Here is a 22,889-nt window from a genome sequence, read left to right as displayed (position 1 = left end):
TTTATTTCCATGCCATAACTTTTAGTAAAAAATAAATTATTTGCATACAAAAATTAAGGGCTGTAAAATGGTAAATAAAAAAACAACTCGTATAACAAATTCGGATTATTCAATGTTAACCCTACTCACTGTTTTGTTACATCAACTGAGTTAATGAAATTGATCAAATAATTGGCCAAAACAATATCCCGAAAGGAAGAAAAAAAAAACTCCCTATGTGGACGATTAAGTCCTTAATACTTTGACTGTCTAGAAAAAATGAGAAAGAGCCCTCAACTTTTACTTTTGATTCAAATAAGATTATTTGTGATGGCCATGCCGTGAGGGCGTGTGCACTTGACATATATGAATTCTCCATTTTTTTTCTTTTTTTTTTCTTATTGATTCATTTGTTTTTATTTGGAACATGTAAATGCTATTTTGTTATTGAAATTCTTGTCAGACGTGTAAAAATTTCAAAATCCTTCCAATTATTAGTGAAAGAACTATTATAGTATTCGGTCTTCAAAAGTTGATAAAGTATACTTTATGCAAATTAGTACTCTTTCACATTGTTAATGATACCTGTACAGACACAACACTTATATCCTGTAATGACTACTGTAAAGATAATCCCGACAAAGGTATGATTGTTCAGTCTTGGTTAATGTGCTGTTTATTATTTCTATGTGGGAAAAAATACGCAATTAAAGGCGCTCATTATCGAACATAAATAAATAAATGTTTTTGAAGTTCTACTAATATTAACATGAATTTAATATTTGGAACTTTGTCAGCTCACGGTTTAGATACGGAATAAATAATCATTATCTCGCCATGATACATTTAAATTCAGTAAAGTATCTATCTTTCCGACGCTTTTGGACAAAAACATACAGTCGTAAATAAAAGATTGTAGTTCATTGATCAGATCACAAATATTTTAGAACGTGTAATTTATTTGTAGTTTTTATGATATTTTGTTTAAATCAAATTAATTATGATATAAATAAAGATAATAAGAAATTAAATATATGATTAATAAATATTTTATAATGTATTGTTTGATTGATAGTTTCAGTTCCATTTTAGTTAATTTATGAAACATTTCTATTGATTTCACCTTGTTAAGTCAAGCTTGTGTTATTCATTAATATAAACACTAAAGTATCAATTGAAATACACATAGAGTGGCAATGCTAATTGATAATAATGTTCTTCTTGAATGAATACACACAAATTTTTTGATGAACCTATCACTTTTAACTGAACACTCCTTAATTTGAATATAACATCCTGAACTGTGTCGATCATGGTTTGGAGGAGAGGATGACTAACACTTCAGCTGTATCAGTAGATTAATAATAAAATTATAATTTAAAGTACTACAACGTATATTTGTGATATAAACAAAAAATAACACACAATTAAAAAAACGATTCACTAATATAAAAATATTAATTAGAAATTTTAATGGAAACTATACACAGAAACTCAGATAATTTAATGATGACAAACGATACAATATAGACGTTATTAATATTAAATATTGAAAGTGGATTTAACATATTATTGGCGACACATGTAAATTAAATATATAAAAAAATATAATGACACGTTTTTATTCAGAAATAAATATACATTTCATGTAGAATCCTCATTTTGGGTCTTGTAATTTTATTTGTAAAACTAAAAAAAAACCAAATTATTATGTTCAATAATTAAAACAACATATACTTATCTGAAATAAATTGCACATCAACATGATTGAATCCTTCAGCATAACCAAGTCTTTATCCAAAGAAACTGATGTTAGATAAACACCATGGACACCATTTAAAGGTAAAACTTCTTTGAGAACATTAAAGCAGTTGTTCTTGTCCAAATATTACTACATAGCTTATCCATATCAAGATAGCTGTGTTGACTCCGTCCCTTCGAATGGATTCCAAATTGCAATATTGAAGAGATTTATTTACGGTGAGTAGGGAATTTCAATATTTCAAATATAATTTCTATTCACTTAATTTCAAGTACAGTATTACAATCTAATATAAAATAAAAGCATGCAACAGCATTTTTGTACGCAGACCAAAACCCTCATTTTTTATTGTTATTAAAGACATAGACCACGGAAATGAACGTTAAAAATTTTAACAACAATAGGTTTGGCCTTAGAAGCTTTTTAAAAGAAATCAATTTTTCATTGATAAATATAAACTAATATTTTTTTCACTGGAATATTAATGTAGCATATATTCACATATACATTTTTTATTAATTATAATCAAGATTAAGTAATAAATAACTCATTAATTAAATGCTAAATGTTTGTATCCCTTTGTTATTCATATTGATTTTCATCTATATAGTTTTCTTATGTTAAAATGTAGCACTAAATCTTAGCTATAACCTATAATTTTATCAGCATAAATTAAGTTTGCAAGTCCAGTATCCTTTGTATGAATAATTTATTGGCTATTTCGCTTTCTTGGTTTTTGATCACAGATTCTGAATTTCAAATTCACATCCTCTTTTCAAAAGAGCTAGAAACTCTAGTTGTGATTTCAAGGGATTCGAATCTGATATTTTGTCCGCAAAAATTAAGTTTGCAGGTGTGTCTGAATAATTTATTGACTATCTAGCTTCCTGGAGTTTTGATTAATGATCATGACTTCCTACTTAACTTCCTTTTTTTAAAAGAGCTAGAAACTGTAGTTGTGGTTTCCAGGGATTCAAATCTGATTTTTAATCAGCTGGAATTAAGTTTGCAAGTTAAGCATTCTCTGTTTGAATAATTTATGGGCTATCTTGCTTATGGAGCTTAGATTACTGATCTTGACTTCAAAATTTACTCATTCTTTAAAAAAATTCTAGTTGCGGTTTCAAGGGATTCGAATCTGATATTTTATGAGCATGAATTAAGTCTGCATGTCCAGGTTCCTTTGTCGGAATATTTTATTGGCAATTTCGCTTCCTGGAGTTTTCAATCTTTAACCCTTACTCTCAATTCACTTTCTCCCTTCAAAAGAGGTAGAAATTCTAGTTGTACTTTCAAGGATAAGAATTTGATATTTTACGGGCAGGAATTAAGTCAGGAAGTCCAGCATTTTGTGTCTGAAGAATTTATTGGCTATCTTGCTTCATGGAGTTTTGATTACTGATGCTGACTTACTTAATTTATTTCCTCTGTTCAAAAGAGTTAGTAGTTCTAGTTTTGGTTTCAAGTGATTCCAATCTGAAATTTTATCAGCAGGAATGATTTCTGTAAGTAAATCGTCCTGTGTTTGAATATTATATTGTCTATCTTGCTTCCTGGAGGTTTGATTATTTATGCTGACTCCCGAATTTACTTCAACTTTTCAAAAGAAATCGAACTGCACTTGTTATTCAAGGGATTCCAATCTGATATTTAATTGGCAAGAATTAAATCTGCAAGTCCAGCATCCAGTGTCTTAATAATTTATTGCCTATCTTGCTTCCTGAAATATTGATTACTGATCTTTATTCCCGAATTCACTTCCTCTTTTCAAAAGAGCGCTAGAAACTATAGTTTCGGTGTTGAGGGATTCCAATTTGATATTTTTTTAGTAGGAATTCAGTCTGTCACTCCAGCATCTTGAGTGTGAACAGTTTTTAGGCTAACTCGCTTCTTGAAGTTTTGATTACTGACTTTGACTCACAAATTCAATTATTCTTTTAAAAAGAGCAACTTTCTCTAGTTGTGGTTATAAGATATTCGAAACATGTATTTTATGACTATGAATTAAGTCTGCAATAACAGCATCCTGTATTTGAATAATTTATTGTCCATCGTTCTTCCTGGATTTTTGATGACTGATGCTGAATCCCAAATTAACTTCCTCTTTTCAAAAGAATCAGAAACTCTTGTTGTGGTTTCAAGTGATTTGAATCTGATATTTTGTCGATAGGAATTATGACTGCATTTTCAGCGTCCTCTTTCTGAATAATTGTTTGTCTATCTTTCTTCCTAAAGCTTTGATTAATAAATCGGATTCCCGATTTCACTTCCTCTTTTTAAAATAACTAAAATTTCTAGTTTTTGTCTTTGGTGATTCGAATCTGATATTTTATCGACAGGAATTAAATTTGCAATTCCAGCATCCCTTTTCTGAATAAATTTTTGGCTTTCTTGCTAACTGGCGTTAGATTATTGACCCTGACTTCCTAATACACTTCCTCTTTTCAAAAGAGCTAAAAACTCAAGTTGTAGTTTCAAGGGATTCGAATCTGATTTTTAATAATCAGGAATTAAGTCTGCAAGCTAACCATTCTCTGTCTGGATAATTTATTGGTTATCTTGATCCTGGAGTTTTGATTAGTGATCCTGACTCACGAATTCTCTTCTCTTTTCAAAAGCGCTAACAACACTAGTTGTGGTTTTAAAGGATTCAAATCTGATTTATCACCATTAGGAATCAAGTTTGCAAGTCTTGTATCGTGTGTCTGCATAATTTATAGGTTATCTTTCTTCCTAGAGTTTTGATGACTGATCCTGAATCCTGAGTTCACTTTCTCTTTTCAATAAAGTTATAAATTCTAGTTGTGGTTTCAAGGGAATAGAATCCGATATTTTATCGGCATCAATTAAGTCAGCGAGTTATTCATTTTGTGTCTGAATTACTTTATTGGCTATGACGCTTTAGGAGTTTTAATTACTGATCCTGAATAAGGAATTAACTTTCTTTTTTCAAAAGGGCTAGAAATTCTAGTTGTGGTTTCAAGAGATAAGAATCGATATTTTATTGGCATCAATTAAGTCTGCAAGTCAAATATTTTTTGTCTTGCTTCCAGGAGTTTTGATCACTGATCCTGAAAACGGAATTAACTTCCTCTTTTCTAAAGAGCTAGATGCAATAGTTGTGGTTTCAAGTGATTTGAATCTGAAATAATCTGGCCAGAAATTATATCTGCAAGTCAAACATCTTCTTTCTTAATAATTTATGGGCTATCTTGCTTCCAGGAGTTTTGATTTCTGATTCTGAATACAGAATTAACTTCCTCTTTTCAAAATAGCTAGAATTTATATTTGTAGTTTCAAAGGATTTGAATCGGATATTTTATCACAAGGAATTAAGTCTGCAGTCAAGCATCCTCTGTCTGAATAATTTATTGGCTATCTTGCTTCCTAGAGTTTTGATTCCTGATCTTGACTCCCGAATTCACGTCCAGTTTTTAAAAAAGCTTCACTTACTGGTTGTGGTTCCAAGGGATAAGAATCTGATATTTTATCGGAAGGAATTAAGTCACTCTTCCAGGAGTTTTGTTACTGATCCTTAATTCTGAATTCACTTTCTCGTTTCTATAGAGATAGAAACTCTAGTTGGGATGTCAAAGATACAAATAAGATATTTTAATGTCAGGAATAAAGTCTGGATGTCAAGCATCCTGTATCTAAATAATTTTATGGCTATCTCGTTTGATGGAGTTTAAACATTGTTCAAGAATTCTGAATTCACTTCCTCTTTTCTAAAAAGCTAGAAACTCCCGTTGTGGTTCCAAAAGATTCAAATTGGATATTTTATCAGCAGAAATGAAGTCGGTAAGTGCAGCATCCTCTGTCCGAATTTTTTTTTGCCATCACACTTAATCGAGTATTGATTACTCATCCTGAATCCCAAATTAACTTCCTCTTTTCAAAATAGCTAGAATCTATAGTTGTGATTTCAAGGGATAAGAATCGGATATTTTATCAGTATCTGAATAATTTTGTGGCTATCGCGCTTCTGTGCGTTTTTATTACTGATCCTTTATAGAAAATTCACTTCCCTTTTTAAATATAGCTAGAGCGATATTTGTGGTTTCAGGAGATTTCATTTTAATATTTTATAGGAAGGAATTAAGTATGCAAATCAAACATCCTCTATCTGAATAATTTTTTGCTATATACAAGAGTTTTGATCCCTGATTTTTGAATTAACTTGCTGTTTAAAAATAAGATAGAAATTCTAGTTGTTGTTTTAAAGGATTCGAATCTGATATATTATTAGCAGAAATTATTTTTGCAAATCAATTATCATCTCTCAAAATAATTTGGTGTCTATCTTGCTTCCTAGAATTTTGTTAACTGATCCTGAATCAAGAATTCACGTCCACTTTTCAAAAGTGTTAGAAATTCTAGTTGTGGTTTCAAGGGATAAGAATCTGATATTTTATGTGCACCAACTAAGTTTGCAAGTCAAACATTCCCTGTCTGAATAATTTACTGGCTATCTTGCTTCCTGGAGTTTTGAATATAGATCCTGATTCCCCAATTCACTTGTACCTTCTTTCTAAAGAGTTAGAAACTGTAGTTGTAGTATCGAAAGATTCTAATATGATATTTTAATGTCAGAAATAAAGTCTGCAAGGCCAGCAACCTGTTTCTTAATAACTTTTTGGGTATCTCGTTTCATGTAGTTTTGATTACTGATCCAGAATCTCGCATTAACTTCCTCTTTTCTAAAGAGCTAGACACTGTAGCTGGGGTGTCAAAAGAATCTAATCTTATATTTAATCAGCAGAGTTTTAGTCGGAAAGCCCAGCATCCTCTGTCTGAATAGTTTTTTGGATATCTCACTTTCTGGAGTTTTGATTACTGATCCTAATATTAAATACACTGCCCCTTTTAAAAAGAGCTAAAAACTCTTCTTGTGGTTTCAAGGGATTCAAATTTAATATATTCTCAGATTTAATTAAGTCTGAAAGTCCAACATCCTCTGTCAAAATATTTTTATGGCTATCTCGTTTCAGGGAGTTTTGAATAATTATCCTGATTCTCAAACTCACTTACTCTTTGCTAAATATCTAGAAACTTTAGTTGTGTTTTCAAAAGATTCTAATCTGATATTTTAATGTCAGGAATAAAGTTTGCAAGTCCAACATCCTGTTTCTGAATAATTAATTGGCTATCTCACTTCCTGAAGTTTTGATTACTGATCCTGAATCCACAATTCCCTTCGAATACTTGTTGTGGTGCAAGGGATAAGAATTTGATATTTTACGGGCATCAATTAAGTATGCAAGTCCAACATTTTTTCTTTGAATAATGTATTTCTTACAGAAGTTTTGATTACTGATCCTTACTCCCGAATTCACTTCCTCTTTTCGAAAATGTTAGATACAAAAATTGTGATTTCAAGGGCTTTGAATCGGATATATTATAGCAAAAAAGATGTTAGCAAGTCAAACATCCTGTTTCTAAATAATTTATTATCTATCTCGTTTCCTAGAGTTTACTCACGAATTCAATTGACTATTAAAAAGAGCTAGACACTCTTGTTGTGGTTTTACTGATTCAAATGTGATATGTCATCGGATTTAATTAAGTCTGCAAGTCCTACATCCTTTGTTAAAATATATTTTTTATTGTCTATCTTGCTTCGTGGAGATTTGATGAACTTATTTTGAATCCCAATTCACTTTAGTTGTGGTTTTTAGGGATTCAAATATGACATTTTATCGCCAGGAATTAAGTATCCAAGTCAAACATACACTCTCTGGATAATTTATTGAATATCTCATTTCCTGGATTTTTGATTACTTTTTGATATTTTATCGGAACATATAAAGTCAACAAGTCCAGCCTAGTTTGTCAAAATAATTTATTTACTATCTCACTGCTTGGAATTTTGATTACTGATCCTGACTTCCAAAGTCGCTTTCTCTTTTCAAAAGAGCTAGGAACTCTATTTGTAGTTTTGAAAGATTCAAATCTGATATTTTATCTGCAGAAATTAAGTCTGGAAGTACAGCATCCACTGTCTGAATATCTTGGCTTACTGGCAATCTTGCTTCCTGGAGTTTTGAATACTGATTCTGAATCCCGAATTCACTTCCCCTTTTTAAAGACCTAAAAACTGTTGTTGTGGTTACAAGAGATTCAAATTTGATATACTATTGGATTTAATTAAGTCTACAAGTCAAGCATCCTCTGTCTGAACAATTTATTGGCTATTTTGCTTCCTGGAGTTTTGATGTTTCATTCTGTATCCAGAATTCACTTCCTCTTTTAAATAGAGCTAGAAATTCTCGTTATGGTTTCAAAGGATTCAAAAATGATATTTACTTTGCAGAAATGTAGGGTGCAAGTCCAGCATCCTGTTTCTGAATAATTCATTTCTTGTCTAGTTTCCTGAAGTTTAGATTACTGATCTTGGTTCCTTAATTCACAACTTTATTTAAAAGAACTTGTTGTGATATTTAGTAATTCGAATCTGACATTTTATCAACAGGAATTTAGACAGCATGTTCAGCATACTTTGTCTGAATAATGCATCAATTAAGTCTGCAAGTCCAGCATTTTGTGGCTGAATAGTTTATTGGCTATCACTCTTCTAAGAGTTTTGATAATGATCCGGAATACAGAATTAGCTTCCTCTTATCGAAAGAGATAGAAACTCTAGTTTGGGTGTCAAATGTTATTATAATGTCAGGTATAAAATGTGCAAGTCAAGCATCTTGTATCAAAATAATTGTCTGGCTATCTATTTTGATAGATTTTTAATATTAATCCAGAATTTCGAATTCATTTCCTCTTTTCTAGAGAACTAGACACTAGAGTTGTGATTTTCAAAGAATCGAATCTGATATTTTATGAGCAGAAATTAAGTTTGCAAGTCCTGTATTTTTGAAAATCTAGTTGTGAATTCAAAGGATTCTAATCTGATATAGTATCGCTAATCTTGCTTTCTGGAGTTTGAATTACTGATCCTTAATACGGAATTCACTTTCTCTTTCAAAATAGCTAAAATCATAGTTATGGTTTTAAGGGATTTTAATCTGATATTTTATCACCAGGAATTAAGTCTGCAGTCAAGTATCCTCTATCTGAATAATCTATTCCCTATCTTGCTTGCTGGAGTTTTTATTACTGATCTTGGTTCTCAAATTCACGTCCTCTTTTTAAAAAAGCTTGAATTTCTGGTTATGATTTCAAGGATGATAATCTGATATTTTATCGGCAGGAATGAAGTCTGCAATACAAACATTCACTGTCTGAATAATTTATAGGCTAATTTTCTTTCTCAAGTTTTGATAACTGATACTAACTTTATATTGTACTTTCTTTTCTTTTTTTTAACTAGAAACTCTATTTATGGTTTCAAGTGATTCAAATATTATTTTCCACAAAAATAATTTTTTGGCTATTTCACTTCCCGGAGTTTGGATGACTGATATTGAATCCCAAATTCCCTTCCTTTTTTTAAGAGAGCTATAACTTATAGTTTTAGCTGCAAGAGATAAGAATCTGATATTTTATTGGCACAAGTTAAGTGTTCAACTCAAACATTCTATCTGTCTGAATAATGTACTGGATATCTTGCTTCCTTGAGTTTTGATTACTGATCCTGATTCCCGAATTCACTTCCTCTTCCAAAAGAGCTGGCAACTCTAGATGAGGTTTTCAAGGGATTCGAATCTGACATATTATCGGCAGGAATTTACTCTGCAATTCAAGCATGTATATCTGAATAATTTATTGGGTATCTTGCTTCCTGGAGTTTTGATGACTTATCCTGAATCCCGAATTCGGCTGGAATTCAGTTTGCAAGCCCAGCATTTTGTGTCCATATAATTCATTGGCTATCTCGCTTCCTTGAGTCTTGATTACTGAACTTTAATACAGAACTCACTTCCTTTTTTTTAAAAAGGTAAAAACTTTAGTAGTGGTTTCAAGGGATTTGAACCTGATATTTTATTGGCAGATTATTTATATTTATTTGCAGGTGTAGTATCCTCTGCCTGAATAATTTATTGGCTATCTCGCTTCCTGGATGATTAATTACTGATCCTGAATCCCAAATTCACTTCTTCTTTTCAATAAAGCTATAAACTATAGTTGTAGTTTCATGGGATTCTATTCTGATATTTAATGGGCATGAATTAACTTTGCAAGTCAAGCATCCTCTCTCTGAATAATTTAATGTGTATCTCACTTACTGGAGTTTTGATTACTTATCCAAACTGTCGAATTCACTTCTTCTTTTTTCAAAAAAACTAGATATTATAATTTAGTTTTCTGAGAATTCTAATCTGATATTATATTGGTAGAAATTAAGTGTGCAAGTCAAGTATTTTGTGTCTGAATAATTTATTGGCTATCTTGCTTACTGAAGTTTTGATTACTTATCCTGAATACCTAATTCACTTCCTCTTTTCGAAAGAGCTAAATACTGGAAATGTTGTTTAAAGGGTATGGAATCTGATATTTTATCTGCAAGTATAGCATATCAGTCTGAATAATTTATTGGCTATTTTGCTTTATGGAGTTTAGATGACTGATCCTGAATCCCGAATTCACTAGCTCTTTTCAAAATAGCTAGAAATTCTAGCTTTGGTTTCAAATAATAAGCAATATATTATCACATCTATGCCTTAATACAGGGATGAACAACTGACGATCCGCTAATAGATCAATAATAATTATAACAAACAAAAAATAAAAGAAAATAATGGTCTTGTGCCCTTGCAATTATAGCTGCTAAACAGATAATTATTCCTCTTTATCATAGAATTTTCTCCTCCCTGGCCTAATATGATATTGCTGATATGAGATCATTATTTAGGGTTCATTAAGGCATATAAAAAGGAGGATCTACATGTAGAATGTATTAAACGATGTTACACAATTTACTAGATTTTCTTCACAGCGAAATATGTCTGTTTATTAAAATCAAAAAGGTATACGTATATAAAGGTAAAACTTCTTTCCTTTGGATTGTAATCTTAAAAATTCCAGTGTCATCTAAGGCAGGAGAAAAGAGAATGTAGGAGACTTTCTCCAGAATTTTACTTCACTCAATGTCTCTGCGATAGAAGGTGTAGAAAGTGTATCAGCTGTCGATGTCTAGTTCTATGCAGTCAATCATTTCATCCATCCTCCTCATCTACTCCGTGTTTTTGGTACATTAGTAATACATATTTCCGCTAATAAAGTGAAAGACATTCGTTCCTTGCCTCTCATCTAACAACCCCATCAATGCTCATTTATTTCAAAGAATTGTGTATTTTTGGATCATACTGCAGAGTTGTAGGAGAATAACTTAAGAGCAGTAAAGGGTAATCAAAAACTATATTAAAAGAGCTTGCCATACACACTGATTCTAAAAACTATGTACACATAAAATATACTTATTCATTGTAGACTCATAAAACAACTCCAGTATTACCAGAAAATAGATCCTGTATAGAACTACTAATGAGCTTGAATAAATAAGTCATGAAGTTTTATATATTATATTCAGACATAGAACAAAATTTCATGGCAACTCAGGGTTTTATTTATGTTTGAAGGTTGATTGCTCATAAATTTCAAGATAAGTATCAGGAGTTAGGGGGGAAAACAGCTAGTTTAGAAATATCCGAAATATCTCCTTGGTTCCAAGTTGTTTCCGAAGGCGGGTTAATGCAACCTTCAGACCTATTAATAGATTCTTTAAAAAATTATGAAAATTATTTCACGGAGATGGCATAAGAGAGGGAAAAAATATAAATAAAAAACTAAATGATATTTTACGATCTTCAAGTGCAAAAAAAAAAAAAAAAAAAAGTACCTACAAGCTTCCAACCGAAGTAATACTTAAATATACAAGGATAAGAACTTCCATTGGAATAGAAAAAATGAAAGTAAAATCTAAAAATCTTTGTAATAAAACTCTGATAAATTTTTAAAAATTATTATTATTCCCGGCCATATTAATATAATTGTTAATGATATTTTTCCACATTATAAATATACCTAAAAAAGTAGAAGTATCAATGCATTATTATTATCCCCATATTTTATTAAGATCGTTGTTGATCCAGTGCTATTGTTATTTGTAAAGGGGTTTTTAGGTGGGATGGACTGGGGATAAAGTAGTGATCCAGGAGGTAATTACGATTCATGGACAGACCCACACATTTAATATTTGATATATTAATAAACAGAGAATTCCACATCCTTCTTGAGTTATTAAAAGAGGATATTGGGTATCGTTGGAAACCTTTTTAGACTCTTGATGATTGTTATTGGCTGCCTTAAGGTTTTACATAGTGAACACGAGATGAACCAAATTTATATCCAAATTTTACGAGTCTGAGTGTACATATTCCAAGTTAATGCGCTTCCAGATTTCATAACAAATTTTCGTTGGTGTCCAGTCCATTATAAGTTCTTGACAACCTCAAATACGAATGAACCATTCCTTCTTAATTTAAGGTATCTTCTTATCACGGGAATGAAATATATATGTGAGTAGTTATAATGAATTAAAAACAAGGAGTAACATTTTACATATTTATCACACCTCAATTGACGACTGTAACACTAAATCTATCCTAGTAAGTTGTTAATTTACTGAAAAAGGAAGAATATTGTTTTTGGAAACTTCCTGGTCTTCTTAGGAATACTCTTTGGGTCCTCAAGCACGGGTAAATATCACAATTTAGCAAACTATTGCGAATATTTGATATTAAGATATTTCTCTTACACCTATTGAGTATTGATATTAATAATAATTATAATTTATATTATCTCGATAAATAAATATTATTAAGGAACTTGTAAACAGAAACAACTGACTATAGTATGTTTTATTCAGCAAGGGAGCACTTTTGTTTACCGCTTTGACGTCATATCTGCCTCGCAAGGTTAAAAAAAAGATGAATGACTTACCTTGTCTCTAAGTATCGTTCTTTGCCCGTGCAATGCTGGGGAATCCTTTGCTTGTATATAAATAAATAATAAGTGTTGTGTATAAATTAGGATTTTGTTCGAGTTTAACTTTTAAAAACAGGTTTATAAATTACAATATCTTTGTCTTATAATATTTTATTTAATGATATTACCACTAACTTTAATCATCTACTATTAATCAATACTAAAATTTCATTTTGAATAATCCACATTTATTATTCATTGACGAAAAAATGAAACTTGGTACACTTGAACCTATTATTTGTGACAAAATACTTATCAATAACTAATCTTCATAATTTATATAATATATCGACCATGTTATAAAATTTTAATAATAGCGTTATACTAATCAAAAGTATTGTAAATTATTTATTTTAAATTCTTCATCTCATTCCTTGATTGCACAATATATGTATACTAGTTGTATACACTTAAACACGACAAATACAGTTTTGTACTTAAAAAATATCAATCCAACTCAAAATATTTCTTAGTTTATTTGGTAATATTTAATTTTTGTTTATTATAAATTGAATATTTCTTAATCCAGAGTGTCATCCCTCCTTTATTGAATTATATTGCAACTGATATAAGCCATCCTATACCAAGCATAGTATATGTGCCAAAAATTGCATCTAAAAAAAAGTGGACTATATCGAAATCATATCGTAGAGTTTCCTGCAAATCTCCTCTAATGATTTTTCGAAGACCAATTTTTCCATCAGCAATGTTCCTTGTCGTTACTAATGTAGTTGCTATTCCAAAAGGAATGATAAATGATAATACAACCGGTAATAAATTTACGGCTTGACCATTAGTTGAATCATTTGCAAATAATAAATATTTGTAAATCAATATTACTGTAGCCCCTGTTCAAATAAATTATAAATTAACATTTCTTTATTATATCAAATTATACTTACCCAAAAAATATAATATTCCTAAAAATGCAAAAAGTGTCGTTGGTATAGTCCATAACATAAATACTGGATCATTACCAGATCTTTCACTTAATGCAGAAGCTGCAGATAAAATTTTTTTTATTAGAATCCCTGTAGATTCATTTTGTTTAAGTCCATGAAGAACGTCTTGAAAACTGTATGTTGAATTAACAACATTTTTTATTGATAGATTGTTGTTATAATTTAGCGATTCATGTTCATGATTAATAACATTATTGGAATATTTATTTATGGACTTAGGTTTGAATTTGAGAAACCATTCAATAATTCGTTCTAAAGTTGTTTTATAAGCAATTGTATTTAAAGTAGTACTAGATATATCCTCATTATATTCTTCATATTCATAATAATAATCTTTATTATTATAAATTTCATTTTTTTAAAACTTTTTGGAGATCTAAATAAATATTTATTTTCCAGTAAGAATCTTGCAGGAAACGTATACTCATTCTGTATTTTTCCATTTTTATGATTACTGATGGAATCGAGTATATTCACGATGTATCCTTTATAATTATAACCATCATTAAGATATGACCTATCTATGTTATAGCCAAATATTTTTTTTGTACAACTATGATGATGTGGTGTTTTGAAACTATTCCTAAAAATAATTAAAAGAAGAAACCCGTTAATAGTATTTTTTTTTTTTTTAATCTTAAAAATATTTACATTCTACAGAATAAAACATAAATTGAACAAAAAAAAACTTCTGTATAAGTACAATTGTAGAAAATATGATCAACCGTAATGACAGAAAAAAAAACCGAAAATTGATATGGTAACCCTGGGAATTTAAGGATGTTTGGAAGGAAAAAAGCTTAGCTACCATGACATTGTATTATATGAGCTTCATATTTTCATTATAATTTACTTATATTTAGGTGTACTTTTCCATTTATGATTATGTGCTGTGTTCAAACTTTATTATTAGTTATTAGTTACCTAATACAAAGTCTTAATTTTATACGTAATTAAGTATCATTATTATGTGTTATGCTTTTATGGATCACAATTACACGAATAAATTTAGACGAAGGTTTATACAATTATTAAAGTACGTACTGTATATTCATCTATGTAACAAGTATCCAGTAATAATAAATAAATTATAATAATTAGTTAATTAAGAAGGACAGTTAACATACAATTCAAATACGAGTAATGAAACTTGTAAATAACTAGGTATAAATCAAAATTGTTTGTCCCTAAATCATGGAGGAGGCGATTCTTAAAACAGAGGATAACTTCAGGTGATTTAAATAATATTTAAAAGCCCATAAAAATTTCAAGAAACATAGATGCAAGAAAGAATCGTAATCCCTTACATTATGAAATGTTACCTCCTTCAGATTCATCCCTCGGTTCAGGGATCGACTTGAAGTTTTGCTTATGTGTTTTATTGTAATGCCATTCACTTATGAAACACATAGTAGTACACTCTATTACCACTTAAAGTACACCTTGAAAACTTAGCAGGCCTAAACTTACCGTAATTAAGTTGACGATTTCTCAGGTCAGGAGAAATCTGTGTCTGGACTTTGTTGTTCTTCTTAGCTGTAAATGAACCTATTGGATGATTCCAGCTGTTAGGAGATTTTTGTCGTCTCAATAAAATCTCTAGAAACAACTAGATAGATATCTGCTTCCTAATATATAAGATTTCTCCCAAAAATTGAGAGGATCTTTAAAATTTTCCAAACTGGATCGTTGTCCATACCATCAAATCTCGTTGGAGCCTAATCGAGGCAGGATTTTGTATTTCGGCGGATATGTGGGAATGGGAAAAGCCCAAGCTGAACTTCCTTGGACATAGTGTTTTTGCAAGCTGAATTCCTCTTTTGAAGTATTGAGTGGAAGTTATACGGAACCTTCCTCCCCTGACTCAGTAATACTCCAGATTTGTCCCCACCCTCACACAATACAAAGACAAGTCTCATCCTCTATTACACAAGATTTTATTGGAATGATTAACATGATGAAGCTATAATGATTGCTCACTTAGAGTGGACATATGCAATTGTGAAGGGTATCAATGCATCACTGTAACAGTTGTTTGATGGTGGATCCCATTAGTTTTTTGATCCAAATTTATAACTCTAGCTCAATAAAAAAAATGTGCTTTTTTGATAGGAAACTATTTGCCGTTAACGAAGTGTTGTCTTACTACCACTGTTCCTCGGCAGTAGTTCAGTTTAATGTCAGCGTACAATTCATGAATTCCATTTTGGACGTCGAGGGAATGCCACATGAGAAAACTAAAAAATATACATTATCTGCACGTTGGTGTGACAGTATGTAGTTTGAGGGGGCAACATAAATGAATTAAAACGAGTATTAATATTAAATTTATTTTTGTTGCTCCCTTATATAATTTTAAACTTAGAAATTATCAGGCTTTCAAATTAAATAAATCAAAGTGTTCATTTTTTTATTGTCTCTATTGGGTCGTTGTATGACTATTTTTTCCAAGGTTACTACTTTTTTGTAATTATTGGTACAATTATCTATGTTGGTGTCTAAAATAAAAATTAATAGATTTTGTTTTTCTTGCCACCTTCTTGCCAATAATATATTTTCAAACTTTAATTTAAAAAAAAAAGTAAAAAAGACAGTAATATAAAAACAAAACAGTGTCTTTCTCTTTCATTTAAAAGTTTAAAAAGTCTTCACTTTGGAGCTTGCACTCTAGAGAGTTATCTAACATCGAAAGAACGTCGATATATATCATATTTAAAAGAGGACATTCCCACAGGTAATGATTAGTAATCGTCATTATACTAAAAAAAAAACATTCTCCACTTTTGTTTTTATAAAATTTACTTTCAACTTCCAGGTACTGGATAATTTACGATTAGTAAGCCATTAAGGATATGGTTTAAGGAAAAAAAAAAAAAATTAAAGTGTTATTAAGATTACCAAATCGAAACTTATTAAAGTTGTTTCTCAAAATTAGTTGATCTTTTATTTCAACATTTTAGACATTTTTTTTACACTCACCCAGATACCTGCATGTTTCCATTCCCAATTATACTCTAGATGGATTATGAGTATCTAAGGACCACATTTAAGATCATATTTAAATATGATCATTGATAACCAATGATCCTCTTCCCGCTCAGATAGGGTAACCAACTTTTATTAAATAATTTATGCAATCAAGTATATGAGGAATTAGCTAAACTAATTTACATGGCCGTGACGTTTTAATATTATTAAATTATTATAAGCAAGTAAATCCTGTAGTTATTTTAATTAGTTATTTTTTCACCTCTGTTGGTAGTGCTTGCCTGCTTTATTTTCTAATAATTTTTTTTTTTCACCTACATAATATCATTTATCTCAACTATGTAGATGATGAGAATATGATTATGAAATTGTATAATCAAATAATAAAGTTACATATAAAAGGATTAACATAAATATAAGCAGAAGTCTTCCCTTCTTCTTTCTCAAATCCAATTTTAAGTCTTAGACCTCTATCGTTTTTCAACACTTAAAAGTGAAACTTTATTAGCACTATTGAATTCAATTTTTAGTTGCACAAAAATGGCACATTAGCTATTAAGGAAGATCTCAGTTATCGTTGGTATATATCGACATGTCACCAATCCATACTCACTCCAGTTTTGTTTTCCATCACCAAATTGATTTTGGAAAATTATAGCGGGATTTACACTCAAGGTATTCCAGTCCAGTTAAAATACCTACATTATTCGCTTCACCCAACAGAAGTCAAGGGTTAGTTTGCTGTTGACTTCTGTATGCAGCTCAACTAATTAGCTGATTATACAGATAGCTCAACACAGAAGAAAAATAAAGTCAGTAATCCGATAAACATAAGAACCCTTCTAGCCTATCAGAACCATCTTCGAGCTCTCAAGACCAGGATTAAGTTTTATAAGCTACCCTCTCGCAGAGAAATAGGCTAACTGAGGTGAAGTATCATTCCTTTGGAAACTCATGTTTATTTCAATCACAATTGGAAGTGACGAAGTAAGGATAGCACAGTTGCCAAGGTGTGGGCTCCCACCTCAGGAATTCTTCAAAGTTTGACAAAATGTCTGTCTTCTTAAGATTGATTGAGAGTTCCGATTTCTTCAAAATTTCTGAAAACATGAATAGATGAGTTTATTGATTTTCATAAACCATTTTTGGACACTGTGGGAAACAACATAAGAACCTCCGCATACAACAGGCATTTTAAAGACTTTTTCTGATACATACATTTAATTATCGTGGCATTCATATTATCTTGTATAACCCGTTTTTCATATGATGAAGACGGACGGATGAAGTAAATCACGCTTTTGAGCTCTCTCCTGATCCAAAATTTGGCTGAGCTACACGGACCTGGTAAATTTCTAATTGATGAATCAGTTTGGAAAACGTCCGAGACCATTTTCACAAAGCAATTTGTAAGCAATAATTTAACAGTTGCTTTATTATAAATTTATGCATGGAAATCTAGAATAAGTGGAACGCTCACGCGTTGAAAAAAAGAAAAGAAAATTTCCGTTATGAGGCTATTGTTTTTCCCTCGTGTTTTCATACTCAACAGCATATTTAGTATTTACTTAATACAGCTTTGCTCATCATAATTAAATCGTTCGTTGCTGACAACAATCTAAGTTAATTAATATAATATTTTCTCCTTTAAATAAAGCTTGTGAATTACTTGTAATTGTGTGCTTTTCTATCTATTCTACGATCTACTTTTGAGCACAGTAAGTTAAATATCCTGTAGCACTTGTGGATATGGGATTAATAACTTATCTATATATTTCAGATCATACCTAATAAATGCTGTGTTCCTAATTGCTCCTCTGGATATGATGGAAAACCAGCCATAGCAAGGTTATCGCTCCATTTGTTTCCACTGGATGAATCCTCAAAAGGTGCCTGCCTTAGAGCAATTCCGCGGGACAGCAATGGGACTTAGGCAACTTATAAGTATTCAAGGGTCTGCTCTCTCCATTTTCACGAGGATGACTTTGTATATGAGAGCGCAGACCACAAGAGGAAATATCGATCTTATGGAGTTGAAGATAATAAGCTCCACAAATGTTATTTGAAACCCTCTGCAGTGCCTAGTATTTCCCCCAATCTTCCAAAATACTTATCATGCGTCAAAAGTCAACGGCCTGCATCGAAAGCTACTACATCAGTCAGAATTTCTAAGGAAAATGAAGCTATCGTTGAAGCTCCACGATCATTATTCCTTATAGATTATGTTATTGACTTTAGTGGTTTGTATCTTAAATGTGGAGATCAAAAATTCCCGACGAATGATCATTGGAGGAGTACGGAGGATTCAATTCAGTTTTACTGTCTATCTGAACTGTGTTCTGATTTTGTCGAAATCGAATTCTCAGTGATGATACATAGTGATTTGACATTCAATTTATACCACAAGAAGTTCAACCTAGATCGGAGCTGCGTGAATCACCTCGCAATGAATAGAAATATCACCTCGGTAAGCCTTCTCTAGAAAATCTTTGCTCATATGAAGAGTATTCCTTTTCCTCCAATTAAAAATATGATTAATCACTTAATCAATGAAGTTGAGAGTATCGTTGAAAATCTATACCCGTCGGATATAGACTCTCACAAACAGAAAAAGTTGATTTTCATAACAGAGCAACTTCCTTTGATAAACTCTACACCAAAACAGAAGCGATACTCTCCTGTATTATTATCTACTTCTCTGTTATGACATAACAACAGTCTAGTTTTGTATCGTCAATTATCTCAGGATTTTTTGACTCTTCCTTCCATAAGTCAATTAAGAAAATTGGAATCTACAATTACTCTAAATGTTGGCTTTTCATCTTTGTTGTTGACTACTTGTCCGTAAGACTCAAGTTATTGTCACCCAATCGAAAGAAGGTTATTCTAATGGTTGATGAAGTATATACAGCCCAAAGAGTGGAATATTTCGGAAGAAGGATGACTGGACAAGAAGGAGGAATCATAACAAAGACATTCCTTGTGTTCATGATCAAGTCTGTGTGCTCAAAGTACCAGGACACCGTTGCGATGTATTCTATTGTATGCCTAAATTCGTCTGTACTGCATTATCTACTATTGCAAATTAATACTGAACTCTTTAACATCGGATTTGACGTCGTAGCAATCCCCATGGATAATGTAAGTCCTAATCGAAAATGTTTCTTGGCAATGTGTGGAGGATCCTGGAAGGCTGGTGTCCCAAATCCCGCAAGGCCAGAACAGGAACTATTCCTTCTTTTTGATAGTATACATAACTTAAAAAATAGAAAAAAAAATTAATTTGCCCTAACTTTATGGATGTTCAGTTGTCAATCACGAATTTCTAGCATTTTATTGATATTTTTGAAATGGAGAAGGACAAGACTATTAAAATTGTTTTTAAGCTCACGACAAAATCTTTGTATCCCAGGTTTATTGAAAAAACCAATGTACTTTTAGCAGATAGTATTTTTCATGAAAGCACAATTGCGGCCCTAGATTATTATTCCAATCAAAATCTTAATTGGAAAATAAACTTACTTATTGTTAAACTTACTTCACAATAATGTATATGTATGTTGTGTCTTGTTGTTATGTTATGATAGTTGTCAATAATTCCTTAATTTATTTAAAATAATAAATAATAGTTGTTAAAATTTTACCACCTCTTCTTTTTCTTAATTGAATTTTGTTCCTTTTTTATATGCGTCAGACTCATGCCGGAATGAATAAAAAGGTGTGAGCGTTCCATGGTCTAGATTTCCATGATTTATGAGATAAAGTATTAAATGGACGGATTTCTTGATCATATGGCATTGGATAAATTCAAAATCTAGGTGGCGGAGAACCTTCCTTGCAAATAAAATTCAATTATTTCATGAAGTTATGATCCTTGTATCTAACAGACAAGACTAAATCACAATTATTAAAAATAAATAAACGCTGTATAAGGATAAAAACGACTTCAATTTTTAAATATAACTGAACCTTTGAAAGCCCAGACGTGACAAGACAAGCCATTTCGGAGTGTCCCTTTTCCGCTCTCTTTAAATTATTTTATTTGTATTTGACTGATAAGTGTGCAAAAAAAAGTTCATGAAGGAGTTTCTTCTATTTTTATTTAAAAGGCTCTACCACTCTTCATAGTTTTGTAAGAAATTACTTATTCACAGATTTACACTGTATGTCTAAAATATTACAAAATGAATTTTGAGAGTTATTTTATGAATAAAACAAGAATGGGGGCTTGGTAGAGCGCAAAATTTCCACCTATGGTAATTTTTTGGGTGTTACCTTGACCATCAACTTTGACCTTGATCTTTCAAAATCTAATGGCCTCTTACTGTAACCATATATAATCTTAGTACCTAGTTTGATCAAAATCGATATGTAACCTTTATTTTAAAAATAAATTATACTAAAATTTTGCATCATTTTTGGGGCTCTACAGGTCTTTGAATTTTGGTAAAACATTATGTTTTTTCTATACTTAAACTTAAAATAATATAAAAATGAATATTGAAAAGTATTTTATTATTCAAATCAATTATTCAAAATATAGAAAAATAATGTAAGTAAATTATAAATATTAATATACTACACAACACAGAATTTAAACTTATTTTTGTGTCCAAAGTTTGGCACTTCTGATTAAAATTGCAATCTATTTCTTATAAGACATTTTCTAGAGCTAGAGTTAGGTACACATTGTCAAGCATCTGCACCAGTTTAACATATCTTTCCAGTGATTTTTAGCCAAGATTTGAATGCCCTCTTTAGAAATATTTCGAAACCCCTGTGGTGCTGTAACTTGAAATTTGTGCGGCACAATAATCTCAGTGTATTTCTTGAATAAATGATTACTTTTGGTGGTTTAAATATTATATTTTCAGTGTTTATTTCAGTTCCCCTAGCTTTTATTATTCTTCGCAATGTCAATGCCCGAATTGTGTGCCACTCATCAAACAACATCTTGACAAGTAGGTATTATGGATGCGCCAAAGAAGTATTTCTTTCAATAGCAGGTTCCACGAAAGACCTGAGATTTTCTGGTAAAAATCTAGAGCAAACAATCACTTTAAAAAACGCTTAGGTCCATCCTTAAGAGACGGGTTATGTTTGATTAGGCAGCACACTTGAGTGTAGACTTTAAGCACGTAGTCGACAACCACTTGCGAGTTTTTATGGATTATGAGTACTTGCATAAAATCTAAGTAAACTATTTGTAGTAGTAAGCCATCTTGAGAGGTCCAATTTTCCAGGGTTTACAGTTTGCCAGTTCAGGAGTACAGGAACCAGTTGAAACGGATTGACATATCTTATACAGATATTTTTTACTGTGCTTAATTGATGGACCGCATTCTTCGGCAAATTACCAGTAATTGCAGAAAAGGGGACGACAGTCTCATTTTCACAGCCAGTCAATCGTTTTCTAATTGGTCGCGAATATTCTGTAGTACCCAAAGTGCCACCATCTAAACTCTAAAATAAATTATGAAGGGGTAATTCATTGGCATGAAATTTAGAAATGCGCAATTGTAGAAATAGTGCTCTAAATATTGTTTCCCACAACCTTTCCAAACGGTTTTAGTTGCATTTCTTTCACTTCCAACGGAAATTATGTCATCAAAATTCAAACCTTTTCACTTTAATAAATTTGTGATCGAAGTAAAAATGGACCTACTTGTAGCACGACTACGACATGTACATATGTAGCTACTGTTGTTTTGAAGTATGTAATTATCATTGATATTCAATGCATCGATGGGGAATTTATTCTGTTCAAATTTTTGAATAGAGTTGATGATCGAAATAGAGATTTCTTTTATACACCTGCATACTATTCTATAGTGGCCTCTCTTAACACATCTTGTGCATTCGACGCTTTTTGCAAGGCAATCTTTCCCATTCTTATGAGAAAATTGGAATCCACACAGTCTACACAATCTTTCTTGGCTCTTGTTCCATGATCTCCTTCAGATCAGGGGGGAAGCATCTATTATTGATCATTTTATTTGTGACATAAAAGTCTACTTTTACTTTTATTTTCCAAATCATAATTCTGCACATCAGTACCTCCGTTGTTAGAAATCCATAAAAAAGGCACGTTTTCTTCAGCATGATTATGATAAACGTGAGAAAGTAGTAAGGGAAAGTTGCATTGCTGATGTTTAGTATAATAATGAGTAAAAATTGTTTAGAAGATGCAAGGGTACCAATTGTTTTATTCCTTTTTTATATAATCTCTCTCAACCAATCAAATTCGTTCTTTTTCT

At 31.1% G+C, this 22,889-nt stretch overlaps 2 long non-coding RNA genes across 2 annotated transcripts in view; one reads left to right on the top strand and one right to left on the bottom strand.

Moving 5' to 3' along the window:
* Nucleotides 1-13,017: 13,017 nt before the first annotated feature.
* The window catches only part of LOC121126643 (uncharacterized), a 30,182-nt gene continuing 20,310 nt past the window's right edge, over nucleotides 13,018-22,889 (bottom strand). The window contains exons 2-3 of the long non-coding RNA XR_005867034.2: nucleotides 13,585-14,227; nucleotides 13,018-13,530 (exon numbers count right to left, since the gene is read on the bottom strand). This is a non-coding gene — a long non-coding RNA (uncharacterized lncRNA). The remainder of the gene's footprint in view (nucleotides 13,531-13,584; nucleotides 14,228-22,889) is intronic.
* Nucleotides 14,182-20,275, top strand: LOC139906775 (uncharacterized). The gene is made up of 2 exons (XR_011782684.1): nucleotides 14,182-18,350; nucleotides 18,413-20,275. It is a non-coding gene; the product is annotated as an uncharacterized lncRNA (long non-coding RNA).

The sequence above is a fragment of the Lepeophtheirus salmonis genome, chromosome 12 (assembly GCF_016086655.4).
Source record: "Lepeophtheirus salmonis chromosome 12, UVic_Lsal_1.4, whole genome shotgun sequence".
NCBI classification, from domain to species: Eukaryota; Metazoa; Arthropoda; class Copepoda; order Siphonostomatoida; family Caligidae; genus Lepeophtheirus; species Lepeophtheirus salmonis.
This window is presented reverse-complemented; position numbering and strand designations above follow the sequence as displayed.